We start from the raw sequence: 14,744 nt of genomic DNA, 5'->3' as shown, positions 1-14,744 counted from the left end.
GGCAGCCTGCTGACCTGTCTGCTCCTTTACTCCCATGTTTACCTGGCTGTCAGGTCAGGTGGGACTGCTGCAGCCTCACTTGACAGGTTCAGCACTGGCAATTACCTGTGTTTCAAATCCTCACATGCTGCTTTGTATGAAATGGGAACAGAATAGGCAGATTGCCTCAAGAAGCTTACATGCAATTTACAGTTCAAAATAAATGGCGTCCATTTCTCATTTCTTCCAGAGGTCTGGCTGCTGAGTTTCAGCAGGAGATTTTGGGAACTGGCCTCCCTTGGAAGTCTGCTTTCAGCTACTGGTGCTCAGCACAGAAACTCAGCCAGAGGGAAGGCGGCTCAGGGCAGCCCTAAACACAGACTCATACACAAACATACAAGAATGTGTGTATGCACATACATAAAATGTATGAAAATCAAGTCTCTATAAAGTGCACAAGTTGGACACACTCATTAAATTTGACACAGCCAGGTCAGAGCCTGGAGTCCCTTGCACAGAATGAACAGTTCCATATCTTTATTTTACGGAGAGGCCTTGTCTAAAAGCCATCATCTGCAAATGGTAATTTTTCTCCACCTTTCATAAACACCAGCAATAGCACAGCCCTCTCTACCCCTCTCTTTTTCTTATTCAGGATATCAGGCAGATAAGAGTTATCAGTAAAGGTCATCCTCAATTTCTGTACAGAAATGATCTGTCTCCGGTATGTAATAAACATTTATCCATGCCTTTATTAGCTATATTGGATCTGACAGTTCTGTTAAACCATTTTCTTTCATTTTGCTAGGTCATGACGGTTAATGCTGCTAAAAAATCTCATCACTGCTTTTGATCACTGTATTGTCTTCCCAGCCTTAGCAGGATTTTGTAAAGGTAAGCACTGGCTGGAATGACCTATTAAAGTTACAGCCCGTTGAGCTCCTGGCTTTTTTCTCCCCACAATAAAAAGCGAAGGAGTGCAAAGCATAAATTCTACTCTCGGGGTTATATTTAGTTGGGCAGCTGACATTTAGGAGAGCAGCCACTTCAAGCCCACTTTGCATTGGTTTCGCTCCATCTTTTTCACATCCTCGAGTGTCTGAAATGGTGCTGGAAGCCACAGCACCGCAAATGAGCACAATTAGTGGGACCAGGAGGTGATGTCCCCGTTAACCCCCACCATGCCAGCAGCATGTTAGGCAGCTGCTCAGAAAACAGCAGCTCAGCATAAAGCCACAAGAAATACCAGAGAGTATGAAGACCCTGCTGGGATCTGCAAAGGCAGCAACAGGAATGCAGCTACCTCTCATGCACCTGGGCAAGGCACATGGTCAATGCCAAGTCTGCCAGCCTCTGGAGGAAGTTCACTGTGAGTTTAACCTGCTGTTCCATGTAGACAGCAGCAGCCGCCTTAGCCTGCTGTCCTGCCAAGCACAGCAGTGAGAAACAACAGGTTCACAAGGTACAGGTATCCCCTGTGATGGCTGGAAGAGAAACCTGTCCTCAGAAGGAGCCTGCACTGAATTATGAACAGCTTGCACACAGCTACAAACCCCAAAACACCACTCTACTGGGGGTGGAACAGGGCAATATGGGGATGTTGCAGTCACAGAGACTGCACTGGAGCTACCTTAAACATCTGTAGCTAAAAACTGCCTTCTGCCTGCAGCCCTGTTTTCAGACTGTAGCAAGGGCTTGAGATCAGTGGTACAAAAGAGCATATCATCTCTTTTTTCTGTAAGCAATATATGGCTTTTCAATTTCCTCAAGCAGCCCCTTATTCGGCTGCAACAACCCATGCTGTTCTGTTCTCTTCTCCAGCTGTACCCAGCTGTAGCTTCACCAACTTCCAAAGCAAAGCAAGAATGGATGACTGCAGCAACTCACAAGAACAACAGCAAAATATTTCTCAGTCTCCACGACAACAGGCATATCAAAGAGACAAATCTCTGTGACTGCTTCTCCCCATGCTCTCCATCTCCTTTTGTCCTGCCCGTCTGTGTTCCCTGCTGTCCGTGTGATATGTACCCGAGGCAGCAGAAGACCTCCTACCTTCCTGATAAAAATGACTGCCAAACTTGTACACACAGGGGCTGGTGTCCCTGCTGCCAGGACCCTGGTCAGCCCCAGGGAAATGCAGGATTTCCCATCCCTGGTTTTCCTCTTGCCAAAAATACAACTTTCAACCAAGGAAGATCAAGAGTGCTAACCCTGCCACTGCAGCTGGCTCAACCCAAACCTTGTTGCCAGTCCCCAGGTTCCAAGGGAGAGGCCTCTCTTGCTCCTGGGTGGCCATCCAATGTCACAGCTCGCTGTGATAATTCATGACCAGGCACAGCCAGCAGCAAGGGCTCAGCAGTGGGGACTGGTCAGACTCCATTGTCCCTCTCTCCAGCCCAAGCTGGAAGGACAGACAATAGACACACAGCCCCAGAGATGCACTCTGACCCCAATGCCTCAGACCACCAGGCTGCTAAACAAGGGGCAGGACCCTTGTGGTCATGGGAATATCCAGCCTGCATTTAAAATTCACAGTTTGTCGGTGAGCTTGGCCAAAGCTGGCTCCAACACTTCCAGGTGTACACCTCTCTGCAAGATATTCTCACTCTGGATACAGACACGTGAGCACAAAGAGACAAAGACAGAATGCCTCAGAGCAGATTTTGCATGAGCAGCCACTGCTTGTGATTTTTCATGTATTGCTTTAGTTTAGCTGGTAAACCAAAACTTGCTACTGAGCCTCTTCATACTACAAGCAGGCAAATCTGTGCCTTGGTGAAGACAGCAGCTTAGGCCCAGGGCTCTGTTTCCTGTGTTCTGCTTAAACACAGTAAAGTGCTTTCTGTTGGCTGGGAGCAACTCACATGCTCCAGAGAATTCATGCTCAGCAGCCAACTTTGACCAGCTCACCTTGTACAGCTCCTCCTCTGCATATCCCAACAGGACTCAGAGAGGGTTTGTAGTAACTGGTTTGGAAGAGCCAGTCTTCCAGGAAGATGGCAGTCCTGACTTCTCTAGTGTGGGAACTCAGCATATCACTCTGGATGTCCAGAGTTACCGAGAGAACCCTTGGGGGGCTCGGAGATCCTGGAATGTTGCCAAAAGCACCTGATGCTTGACTTTGACCCTTCAAGGCATGTGCCACCTGTTTGAGGACATGAGAGTCACTTGGGAATGAATGGTGTAAGAATGATATATTTACAGGGTGAAATATAGATTTTAGGGTTTTGGTACAGGGGGGTTATGGAGACAAGATGGAGGGATCAGGGCATGTCTTGTCCTTCTTCTTTCTTCTTCTTGTCATCCATTTTCTGTGGTGATGTTGGCACTTTGGGATTGGTCCATGGGGAAGGTGCACTTGCTAACATGGGTGAAAGGTATTGGGAAATAAAGGTAAATATGACGTATGTAGTTTTTAGTATAAAAAGAGATGACTGCCCAGTGGGAAGTCAGAGTGCCCTTGGCTGCCTTGCTGGTCAGACCTCTGTTGGGTCGAAAGAAAATTCCATAGATAAGAAATAATAAATAATCTGAAGTCTGAAAATCTGAAGAGTCCAGACTTGTCCTTTAAAGCGCGGGCTGCCCCAGAGCCATCCTATGTATGTCTGGGCAGAGACAAACAGCCGACTGGACATCTATGACAAAGCAGATCTGTGCAAAGAAATGAGAACATCTCATAGACCAATTTACCAAGTTACTTATCTTTACAGTGAGACAGGTAACATATCCTGCTATATGCTGATGGATTGGAGAACAAACACAGTGTTAGAAAGTAAAATCCATGCCTGGATAATGCAGCTGGTAGTTAATGACTACAGTATGTGATATTCATATTCACCGAGTCAACACTGGACTGATTTGCCTTCTCTGGTTTCTGCTAAGCAGGTTGGCACAGAAGGACAGTGGTTTATCTACCAATGTATGCAACACAACCTCAAACTAAATTACAATCAAAAGCCAGCAGCCTGCCTTATATTAGTAGTTTAATAATTTATTTCCAGGACAAAAAAAAAAAATAAAAACATAACCCCAATCCTACCCTGAAGTCATTACCAGCATGATCTTGTATTTGAAGTCTTGCAAATGCTCAAGGAATGGTGCCTGTGATTTGGCCAAAGCAAACTGGGCACTCAGCAGCTCTACACAGGCCAGAGGAAATGCAGATCCCAGTATGAGAAGATTAAATTATTATGGCTTTTGCAACAGGGTGCACAACTGTGAGTGGCCCCCTTCCTCTGCTGACCAGGCTGTGCTCCTCCCTGCTGTGAGCACTCACTGTCATACCTAATACTGACAGGCTTTGATAATAATAACATTGTCAAGATAATAGCAGGGAAGTTTCAGTAGAAACTCCATATTCAAGAGCCAGCTGTGCACAGCCCCAGTTGCTTTTTCTAAGATGCCTTCAAAAAGCAAAATTCAGCCTAGCTTCTGAGGAAAAAAATATCTACTCCCCAGAAATAAAAAAAAAGGAAAAGGAAGATGTTGGACAGGAGAGGGATGAAGACATTATTACATGAGTTTAAACTTCTCAAAGTTCTCAAAGGCATTTTGGTCACTGCAAGCAAATAACACTGCAAACATAGAAGCAGGCCTTAAATCAGAGAGTAATTACCTTTGTGAGGTTTACTGATTGCTCTGATTGAGCTGGAAGAGTTTGGGAGCTTTTCTCCCTCACCCACCTTCTTGCATGACATAACCATTCCACAGCTCAAACGAGGTGGGACATAATGTGATTTTTGGCAAGAACGGTACTATTGCTGAAGTCCAAAACCTCTATTTCTTAGGGTTTTGGCAAACTTACACCTTTGTCTGCACAAATAAAGGCTTAACAAATGAAAGGTGAATGAAAAGGTCTGCTCCCTCCGCTCTTTGTCCTTTCTCCCTGTTTCAGACTGTGTCATCCCGAGTTACCCAGGCTGAGGGCTTCAGAACTCTTGTGAAAAGCCCAGTAAGTGAATGCCATGCACTGAGCCCTCAGGGCACTGGAAGCTCACCCTCTCCAGCACTGCAGGCACCCCAGCAGCCCACAGCCACTGGAGGGCTGAGCTGTGGCACTCGGGCAGTCTTCACCTGCCTTTTCTGTGCTTTTTGCTCACCTTGGCCTCATTCTACTTTCTTTTGAAAGTCATCTGAGTTCAAGTAGTTTCTCCAGTGCTTTACACACCTCTCCAAATACATTGAGACATAAAAACTAGATATTTGCTTCTAGATTCAGGAACTTTTGGTCAATGGACTGCACTGAGCTGTGCTGGTCTGTAACCTCAGTCCCAAAGCCCTTTTCACAGAGAGAGAAAGGATCAGAGTTAAAACCACCCAAGCAAAGCCAACCTTCATTCTCTCTTGTTGACACCTCTGAAATTCTAACAGGTCTCTATATAGTCTTTTAGCATAATTCAACGCACAGAGTGCAAGTATTGGGGAATCCCACAATATTTTACATCATTTGTCCTCCCTTGCAGGAGTCAGAAGCAGGTAGTGGAGGCACAGAAACCTACCTGTGCTTCCCATAAACTGGGGATGTGTCTCTTCACTGGCTGGTGTCCTGTAGAGTTATTTATACAGCAAGAGTGACATGAGCATAAATTACCAAGCAGTTCCCTGACTCTCATTTGCAGTGCATTGCTGTGTGAGCAGGGACCAGCAGGGAAGGTGCAGCACAGAACAAAACCCCACAGGACTGAGCTGGAGCCTCAGGCCAGAACCGCTGGACAGAGCATTTCTTGAAGGTGGAAGGCTACTGAGGGAATAACAATCTCTAAAAGAAATCAACAAGGAGCAGAGATGGTAGCTAACTGGATAGGCCTAGGAGACATAAATACCAAAATAAGAATGGCAAGCCCTTCCCTTGCTTCTGGCAGTACTGCTTTCTTTGGAGGGGTTTGGAAAGCAGATCACAGTGCTAATAACCCACCATTTCCTCCCATGGACCAATCCAGATAATGGTGCCCCACAATCACCTCCCTATCAGGAGACCAAAACACAACAAAGCATTTCTTACATGCTTTCAAGTACATCCTATAATTCTAGCAGAGTAAAGACAAAAATATACATATATTGCAAACAAAATATGTCTCAGCAGCACAGCCTCACTGCCCCAAAAGCACCAACCCCAGGCAATGGGTTACCTGCACACCCAGCTCTTCCTGCCTTTGGCACTCTTGTGCCTTGGACAGCCAGTCTCCCATAGGAGGCCAAGGAAGGGGCTGCCTCAACCCCCAGTACTGGAAGTAGCACTCCGAGCTCCAGTCAAGAAAGCGGAATGAGCCTGAAAACCCTGACAACGTTATTTCCTTCCCTCTCTCACCAGGCTCTGCTCTGTGTTTTAGTTGTATATTCCTGCTGTGTCATTCGCCTTTCAGGCCTAAAAAGTGGACATCATGATGCCTTACAGAAGGAAAGGTATCAGCAGAACATAAGGAAGAAATCCAAGGGATAGAAAGGAAGGCATAAACTCCAATGTTTTAGTCCAAAACATAGGAGTCATTATACAGCACATAGGTTTTGAGGGGTTTCCTGTTTTTTTTCCTGTGTTCTTGGACAAGCAAGGAGCAGGCATTTTGCTGGGAGCTGGTGAGTGTGGAAGGGCAACTTCAGGATTCCTGCCCACAGCCCGAGTGGATCCCCAAGCTGGCTGCTCTCTCCTTTGGGAGGGGCACTGTGGGACAGGCAGGAGAGGGGGAAGGAGGGAGGCTTTTCTTTACACTTGTGCTGTGCTGAATGTGGACCATCTGTGCCCCCAGCTGGAGCGCTGGAGATGGTCTGGCACTTGAACCACACCATATTTACAGATCTAAACACAAATGGCTACTGCCTGATTGTTTCATGATTCATTAGTCAGACAAGCTCTCCTCTCCCGCCAGCACAGCTGTTACAGAGTAAACCTTTGTCACTTAATAGGCCTGATTATTACTTTCCATCAAAGGTATTGATCTGTGTCATCTCTACTTAAGGGAAAAGGGGAGAAGTGAAGAGGGGACCAAAACGTGTCGGGAAAACAAGAAAGGGGGGAAAAAAATTCCAAGAGAATGACATTTGTGTGGTGAGCAGGGGCAGCGGTCAATGCGTTCCATCTCTCCTGGCTGTGCTGTATCCCTGTATTTATTTGCCACAGTGCCGAGGTTACTGGGGGAGATGAAACGTCTCACATGATGTGGCGCTCCTTGCGCCGCACCAGACTGCTGCAGTCACACAATATGGCCATGCATATAATTGCTCGGCCAAAGACACAACGTGAATTAACAAACAGTATTTTTAAAAAAATAGAAATCAATTAAGACAAGCAGCAGAAGGTAAAAATACAGGTTCATCTCCAAATGGCACTGCAGAGATTGATGGCGAGACTTGGGTGAGCAGCCCCAGGGCTGAGGCCTCAGCCACCCTGGTTGGTGCTGCTCCCCAAATTTACACCCGTGCAGAAGCTGGTCCTTTTTGTTCAGCACACGGGCTCGGGTGGGATGTGGCTGTTACATCATTGCCATGCAGTGTTTTACCACAGCTTGAGAGCTCCTCGTTGCTCCGCAGCCACCTGCCGAGCTGCCATTGCAGCAATCCAGGGTTATTGAGGATTCACTCGCTCCACTGGCAGGAGGAGGTTTGCATCAGCCAGACTGAGAGTTTCATGGGCCCTCTGACTCCCAGCACTGTTACCAGCAGCATTTTTGCTTCCTGCTGCACCCAGCGTGCCAGCAACCACGGAGGCACTTCAGAGCCACAGATGTGGCAGTGGGGAGCAAGCAAGTTCTCCAGCAAAGAATTTCACTTTCCATTTTCCTTGCACTTAAGGGATCATCTGTCCTGAAGCCAATTCCCAGAGCCTTCAGACAGTCCTCTTTTCAGACCAGGTGAATGTCTGGGAGGTATGGGACAGAAAATGAGAATGGTCAAGACTGCTTGGCTTGCACCCACAGCAGCACAACAGTGTCACAACTGGGATCACAGGGGAATAAAAGCAATAATAATAGGAATAAATGTGTCTTCAGAGCCAAACATGACATACAAAACCAGTGCAGATGTTCTGAGTGCTGTGTCCAGTTCTCTCTCCCAATTCGGGAACAGTTTCGGAGCAACCCCAAAATTACCACTGCTCAGCTACCCCAGAACATGTTCTTTTTGGGTGAAACCCACTCCCTTTTCTCCAAATCTCAATAGCTGTAGGACAGGGCAAGGAATCATCTTGTAAATCCTTTTGGAACAGAGAATTCCAAGACCCACACACATTTCTAACAGTACAGTAAGGCCTTTTCCTCCCTCAGTACCTCTCAGGAACAGTCTAGAAGTACAAGGACCTTGTCCTCAATCCTGAACTGTGTTTTCCAAGCAAAGAGGTCAGCAGGACGTCACACAGGAAGGACCAGTCACTAAAGGCAAAGCACTGGTGAGAGAATGAAGGAGAAGGAGTGGGAATGCCCATCACTGCTGTGGAGATCTGCTCAGAGCACATGGCTTCCCCTGAGGTCAGCCTGCCTTGGGGCCACCAAGGCCTGTCCAGCTGAGGGTTGGAGAGAGCACTGACAGACACTGTCCTAGCAGTGGAGACAAGGATACAGGCATGTGCGTGGCTCTGACATGGAACATTCTCTTCCCATCCAGTTTTCATCCAAAGCTCCAAAACAGACCAAAACACGCATGACTAACTTGGTGCCCCTCAGGAAACCTGCCATCTCCACCCCAGCATTTCCCTCAGCCTGGCCAGGCCCCATCATACCCCCTGACTCCTGCATTTTAGCCGCATGGAAAGAGAACTCAGAAGGCTGCAGCACGTGACACCAAGCGAGAGCTGTGGCACACACAATCCCTGGAAAGAGTAGCTTGGCAATCCTGCGTGAGCAGCGCTCCCCGCCAAGGGCCCGCGCTGTGACGGTGCCAGGAAATCAGCCGTGCAGGCAGCAGGCACAGCAGCAGCACGGACACGGAGAGCAGAAGGGAGCCGTCAGACCCCAGAGACACGCTTGTTCTCTGCTCCTCCTGCGCTGCAACAGGAGCAGGGGGCTGGGCGAGTGAGGAGGCAGCGAGATCCTGGAAATGTTAGCTTAACCCATTTCTCTTTCCAATGCATCTAAAAAGAAAACTGCTTAGCCAGTGCTTCAAGAGAGACCCAAACCAACAAACTGAGATGGTGCCTTAGAGCTCAGGTTGTGAACAAAAACCTTCCCATTAAGAGCTGCCTTGCCGTGGCAAAAGGTGCCCTTTTGTCTCTGAGGCATTCAGAAGGAGGCTGAGTAAAACCATCAGGAACAGGCTGTTGGGAACAATTCTGCAGCAAAAGGTCCTCATCATTGTCAACACTTCACTTCCTTCCCTTGGAGACCTTCTTAGGTTCTGGTAGTTGGTGAAAAGACTAGAGCAAGGAACCAGCAAGGGAGATGAAAGACATGAAAAACCCAAAACCAAACAACCAAAAAAAACTTCAGCCAACCACACCTCCAACCAAGTAGCTCTTAAAGCCTGAGCTTCCAAAATCAGACCTTTCCAGGGACTTGCTGAGAGCAGGGGTTTATTACTGATTTTTCTTCCTGTCCTCAGGAGCAATCATACATGAGCCCACATCACACCTGCTGTCTGTGCAGCCCAGGAAGACCCTGCAGAGACCCTGCAGCACTACCAGCAGCATCTCCTCACCTTCACTGCAAACTCAGATGGCAACTTCTTCCTTGAATACATCACAGACTACACCCCAACACCTAGCATTATGGATCCTTCTTAAGTCTACAGGCACTGCTGGCTGGGGTGGATTTCCCACCAATTTCCAACACTGATGTTCTCCCTTCCCTGATGTTCAAACAACTCCCTTGGACATCCTTGACAGACACCAGGGGCCTGAGGCCTGGCGACATGACCTACCTGCCATAAGCATGGCTCTGACTTCTCTGCAAAAGGCAGCAGCAACAGGTGGCCAAGTCCTTTCCCAGATTTTCCATATAAATATCTATGTTGCTGCTGGTATCAATTGCAGCAGGGCTTTGTCAGGTTCCCTCTGTGAGCCTGGTGAAGTACTGCCCCTCGCAACTGAATTGTGTCATCAGCCCAGGACACCTTCCCTGGGAGGGGAGGGAGGAAAGGGAAAAAGAAAAAAGGGAAAGCTTCGGGTCAAACGATTGATTACAGCTCTGAGTTACAGGGGGCTATTGATTTTTCATTAAACACCATGTACTGCTGTAAAGCAGAAAAAAAGTAATTCATTGATCCGAGCTGTGGGCCATGTTCACTTATTGGCTTCCTGCCACTTCCCATTATTCCCAGTTCTAAATGTATACTGAGGTCAGTTCATTCTCATCATTGCCTCCTGTCACCAGAAATGTCTCTCAGTAACTATTAGTTTAATCACCCCTTTCTTACAATGATAATGAGTGATAATATCCAGCATTATGGCAGATTCATGAATATTATTTGATGTATTCTTGTATTGCATTCCACAATGCTCCAGTTAAGGGTCTGTCAATGTCTCCATTACAAAGCCCCCTGGCCTTGAACTTTATAAATCACTCCTCAAAATTTGCTGCTGGTAGAAGTAAAAAGCAGAGGATGTCTCAGTAGTTCTGGAGAGAATATTGCTGAAACCACACTCGGCAAAGTCTTTCTGGCCACAGTTTAGCTGCAGTGAATGAGAGCTGGAAAGGGGAGGAAAAAAGGGGGAGAAAGAAGAGGAACTTGGCCAGCTCAAGCTGCTTTTTCCAGTGAATTAAAATGCCATCATTTCACAAACAGGATGATCTCGCTGTTCTGTTGGACGGCGACTCAGGGACAGGCACGCTCCTCCTACAGCTGATACACAGGCAGCACTGCCATCCTGCCTGGCTGAGAGCAACACTGGAAATCCAAGGATGGCTGCTCTGAAGCTTTTGCCTTGTGCTGGATAACCTGCACTTTCAAAGTGCTACCAGTGTAGGGCCAAGGGCTGAAACCCTCAGAGTTTAGGAGCACCTGCTCAGATAAAATTCGGCCTGGGAACCATGGCAGGTACAGCTTCCATAAACAGTTTGTACCTGACTCCAGTCCAGAGATTTAGGGGGAAACTCGGTCAAATTTGGGATTTACACCCACACCTACCGGAAACCTTGCTGTTTACAGTGATAAGCATTCCACAGAGATGTCAGTGGAACTGGATGCCCTAAAAGAAACAGTAGGCTCTGAAGTGTTAATTTCAAAACTTTGCACTGATGAAGATTTGCTGAAGTGAACAGTCATCAAGCAAGAGGAGGAAAAGTAGATATGGCAGGATCCAACTGTACTATGATGAGAGAAGAGAAATGAACAAATAGAAACTGCCTCCCAGCTGCCTCCAGCAGCACACAAACAGGGCTGAAATAATGTAACTATGAGCAAAAATACTATATTTATAGAAATAGCCAGATAATAATTTTCTAATATTTAAAAAATTTAAATATTTTCTTTGTCACTGAGACAAAAAAAAAAAAAAGACTACCAAGTGGCCATAAATTTCAGGCTACTGTATGACTTCTTACATTTTTTGATTTTGTTTTAGTTTTCAAGAATTGAAAGACTTATTACAGGAGAAAATAGAGAAACAAAACAGATGAGCACCCAACCATAATGTAGCATTACACTAATTCAGCAGAATTACTTTTAGGTGGAAGCTACTCCAGCACCCACACACTGCTGACTGTGCCAGTAATGATTTTTCTCTGCCACCATTTAGGGATGCTCCAAGGAGTCCAGTCTCAAACCAGCTCTCACCAAGATGGAAGAGCTTACAGACCACTCAACCCCTGCACATGAGGTTGTTATTACAACCAAACCTGCACGTGTTGTTACAGGCCAGGTTTGGCCTCTGCCACCCTTCCCGTCCCCGTCGTGGCCGTCAGCAGCAGCCACTGCTGGCACGGACAAAACAGCCACAGTGACAAGGGACATCCACAGTGCCACCCAGCCCAGGGAAGCAGCTCTCAGGGATATACTCCAAGGGGCAGCCAGAGCAGCACTGAGTGTCCCCTTGCCCCCTCCAGGAGGAAGGGACTCCTGGGATGAACATTTCCACCAGACACCTGAGGGAGTTCTCTGTTTCAGCGGGGGTCTCTGGGCCCCCCCAGCCCTGCTGGAAAGCAAGTCCCAGCTCCAGGCACGACAGCAATCACTCATTTGCTTCCCCACATTTTCTCACATGAAGTGGCTTCTGCAATGTGTTCCGATACACTGCCTCCCCCTGAAGCCAACCTCCTGCCCAAGCTCTTCACAGTTTGTGGTGGAGTATGAAGCTGGCTAATTCCTGCTTCTGAGTCCAGAGCCTGTTCGTGAGAGGATGAGTGGGACTCAGAAGGGCCATCTGGACAGAAAAGGAACAGCAAATTCCTACCAGGGACTTGCTTTTGTGCAATAGGGCTCTGCAGAGGGAGAGGGAAGGGTCCTAAGCACGAGGCAGAGGTGGTGCCCACTGTAAATGAATTCTAGTGAAGAAAAGAGCTAATGGGTGAGTTACAGGGTGTGGGAATAAGGTAGGGGATGATGGCAGGGACAGCAGTGATCAGCCTGAAGGCATCAGGTGCAGCCCAGAGGGAACTCTCCATTCTCAGAGGATGCTGCAGGGATAAATAATACTTTTCTTAGCAGGCACATGAACAAAAGAGCAGCATGTCCATGTCAGGTAATTATATGGCTCCTATTATCAATAAGCACTTGGCAATCTCCGCTGTGTTTATCCTCACAACACCCTGACGAGGGAGGGAAAAACAGTCTTTGCAGATGGAACAGGTTTGCCTGCATAGATCTTGAATGTGACAGGGCATAGTAGCTGTGAAGCCAAAGAGAGCAGGACCCAGACTGTTTGAGACACTTCAACCTCAGGATATCATTTGAGAGTCAATGTGCAAACACATCTGAGGATTTTACTGACCTCAAGCTCACACCAGGAGCCTGCAGCAGGGCAGAGTTACCTCCCATGTTCTCTGGGAAATGTTACTCTCAGTGCTGCTGAGACAAATGCACCCACCACAGACAGGAGCAGCCTGCACCTGCAGGCCATTCCTGCAGCCTCCCAGGAAGTCAGAGACAGCTCAGAGCTGTTATTCTGGCTGCCTGAGCACTCCTCATCTTCCAGAAAGCCCCATGCCTGTGGGAGCCAGGTCATTTAAAATGGTTTGGTTGACGTTATTACATATCACCCTAGGAATGAAGCTCTTACTGGCAAGACCTGTTTATTCCTCTAATATCTCCACCTTGTGCCAAATAAATGGCGTTGATGTCACATCATTTGCAGAGGACAGAAAACCTCTGCAGAGCTGCAACCAACAGCCCTCTCTTGTGCCAGGACACAGCACACATCCCGGGGTAATAAAGGCTTCATTTCACGCTTCAGCTCACCTGGGCTGAGGCTGGGATTCAGCAACCTATCCAGGCACAGCTCTGACTCCACAACAGCTCCTGCCTAGTCTCGCTATGAATGCTCTCAGATTTTATTCACATTTTTAACTCTTAATGCTGTTTAAAAGCAGGGTTCAAAGGGAGGGGAAAGGAAAGGAAAGCTTAAAGGGAAAAGGAAGATAAAACCTATTCAGACTCTGTACTTTCCACTTCTCTGGTAACTTTTGTGCAGACCAGTCTGCACAAACCTGAGGGAGCACTGATGCAGTTCAGCTCCTGCAAGGACCATGAAAATAGGTTGATTGTTGGAGAGAACAAACATCTTACTTCAGCAGCAATTTACAGCCCATCTGAACAGGGCAGACCTCTCACTCAGTGCTTCACCATCCGTCCATGTGAAGGGTCTGTCAGAGCCCATGAGGCTGCAGAGCATCATGAAATATGTGTGTGCTTTGTCAGAAGCATGGCCTAAACACTTAGAGTGCTGTAAATATGAACTCAACAGCTGCTGTGCCTTACAGTTCAAGGTAAGGGAGAATAGCTGACGTAAATTGTGCCAGTGGGCTATCAACATAAAACAACAGGGCATGATACATTACCATGAGCCCTGAGCACTTCACATCTGTCTTGACACCACTGTGGGTTTGACACCCATCAGTTCAAAGGAGAAAATACAGCTTGCCAAGGGAATCGTTCCGGCCCTGCATCAGGGCGCTCGCCCTACCACAGAGCAGGCATACAGCACTTTCTGCTCAGGCAGCAGTAAAGGATTTGGGCCATGACACACAGGCAGATATGCTGATCTGTTCCATGGGAAAGTATCTGTCAGGATGAGTCTCAGTCCAGCTGGGTGCCTATGCCAGCACATAACCTCAAGCACCCACTTGAAGAGAGCTGCTTGCAATTTCAATTTATGCACATACTTAGGCTGTGTTCATCCACGAGGGCAGGCTAAACCAGGCTCTGCCAGCCCCTGCCTCGTCACAGCCCTTCAAGCAGCCCAAATGGCATACCTGACCCAAGCCAGCCTGGGGCCCAGTCTGCCCTGCACCGCAAATGTCACCATGCCCATTGCCCACTGCCAGCTGCACTGGTTTTAAAACCTCTCTCCCCCATCCCGAGGAAAGGCTGCTTACTTCTGACAACAGGAGTCTTGGTTAGATTGTTATTGAAAACCAGCAAATACAGGGCACTCATCAAACAGGGTACAGTCCCGAAGGCTCATGTGGTAACTGGACACTAAAAATTTGGGATACAAGCCCTCATGGGGGCACCCACATTCCTGAGCTAAGCCTTTCCTGATCTAAGCATGGCTTAGAAGGCAAGATAAACATAAGTCATTCCTTAAATAAAGTTCTTTGTCCTTTAAGATTTTTTATGGGCTCTAACCTGACAGAAACCCTTGACTTTTGGATGTTCCTCACACTTTAAAACCCCAAGACCCCACT

This window comes from Ammospiza nelsoni, chromosome 4 (genome assembly GCF_027579445.1).
Source record: "Ammospiza nelsoni isolate bAmmNel1 chromosome 4, bAmmNel1.pri, whole genome shotgun sequence".
Taxonomy (NCBI): Eukaryota; Metazoa; Chordata; class Aves; order Passeriformes; family Passerellidae; genus Ammospiza; species Ammospiza nelsoni.
This window is presented reverse-complemented; position numbering follows the sequence as displayed.